General features: G+C 37.4%; 1 non-coding gene across 1 annotated transcript; it reads right to left on the bottom strand.

Moving 5' to 3' along the window:
- Positions 1-457: 457 nt before the first annotated feature.
- Positions 458-564, bottom strand: LOC120099402 (U6 spliceosomal RNA). The gene has a single exon (XR_015647257.1). It is a non-coding gene; the product is annotated as a U6 spliceosomal RNA (small nuclear RNA).
- Between the last annotated feature and the right edge of the window lie 1,158 nt (positions 565-1,722).

A 1,722-nucleotide genomic window follows, 5' to 3' on the forward strand; every position in this document is an offset into this window, starting at 1 on the left:
AATACTTAGAGGAGTTTTGATACTAGCTTTTCTTTGAAGGTCTGGTAGAATTCTGCACTAAACCCAACTTGCCCTGGGCCTTTTCTGGCTGGAAGGTTCTTTGATGACTATTTTTATTTCCTTAGGGGTTATGGGACTGTTTAGATAGTTTATCTGATCTTGATTTAACTTTGGTACTTGGAATCTGTCTAGAAAATCATCCATTTAATCTAGATTTTCCAATTTTGTTGAGTATAGCCTTTCGTGGTGGGTTCTGATGATCTTTTTAAAATTTCCCCTGTTTCTGTTGTTATCTCTACCTTTTCATTTCTAGTTTTGTTAATTTGAATACTGTCTCTTTTCTTTTTAATTAGTTTGACTGAAGGTTTACCTATAGTGTTGATTTTCTCAAAGAACCAGCTCTTGGTTTTGTTGAATCTGTATCATTTTCTTTTCTCTACCTGGATGATTTGAGCTAAAAAATATGGAATGCTTCATGAATTTGGGTGTAAACCTTGTATAGGGGCTGTGCTAATCTTCTCTGTATTGTTCTAATTTTAGTATATGTGCTGCTGAAGTGAGCAGTATTATTTATTCTTTAATTGGTTTATTGAAGATGGGCAGTTGCCTCTAGCTTGGTAACATTGCTATAACCCAAACTATGATCCTAACAATTCTAGTAACTAATAGGTGCCAAGGCACGGTTAAAGGCAAGTGTTGGGGCTCAGAAAAATGATCCCCTCAAGTATTGCAATTTGACATTCTGTATCCTTTAAATTGAAAGACTTTTGTAGACATGCTCCAAATAGCCATGAAATCTAGACATTTAAATTTATCTACCTTTTTATAGCAAGAGTCATCCATAACGAAATTGTCTAGGGTAGATTTGGTAGCTCACAATGGAAATTCCAGCACTTGGATGCTGAGGTAGCAGGATTTCTTGGAGTTCAAGGCCATAGTGAGTTAGAGGCCATTATCAGTTACAGTGTATTCACCAATACCCTCCCAAAACATAAATTCTCTAGAATGTCTTGTCTTGTCTCCAGTCTTAGATCCTTGCTTCAGAAGGGTCTTGTCTAGTAATATCTTAGAGGAAGATATGCTAAGCAGTGAGGCTAAGCTGACTCTGAAAAGACAGGCTAATGCTGGTTTCCCTCACCAGGCCATTGCCATTAGATTTTATTTTGACTTGTCATATAGCTCTGTAGCTGCCCATATGTCATCAAACTTAGGTTGTTGCTTAGGCATTAAAAATAGACAGTTTCCTCTGAACCTCATTTCTGAAGGCTCCTGTGTCACGAGAAACCTTGATTGGATGAATGTGTTGTTTTCCTCTTGTCTACCTGCCTTTTATTTATCAGAGTGTTGGCTGCAACCCTTATGGTGAGTCCTTGACAAGAAGTATCACAATACCTTCTTGGAAGATATTGTGCACACTAGAAACATGAAAGCTAATTGCAGGCTGGAGAGATGGCTTCGTGGTTAAGAACACTGTCTGTTCTCCCAGAGGTCCTGAGTTCAAATCCCAGCAACCACATGGTGGCTCACAACTATCTGTAATGAGATCTGATGCCCTCTATCAGAGTACATGCAGATAGAGTACTCATGTACATTAAATAAATGAATAAATCTTTTTAAAAAAAGCTAATTGCAAGGAAAGAATCATATAGCACATATAGTACTCTGTACCATAGAGATTATCAAACATTTCCTGTAAGGGACTCTACATCTAAGTACTTCTAA

This window comes from Rattus norvegicus, chromosome X (assembly GCF_021556685.1).
Source record: "Rattus norvegicus strain SHRSP/BbbUtx chromosome X, alternate assembly SHRSP_T2T, whole genome shotgun sequence".
Lineage (NCBI taxonomy): Eukaryota > Metazoa > Chordata > Mammalia > Rodentia > Muridae > Rattus > Rattus norvegicus.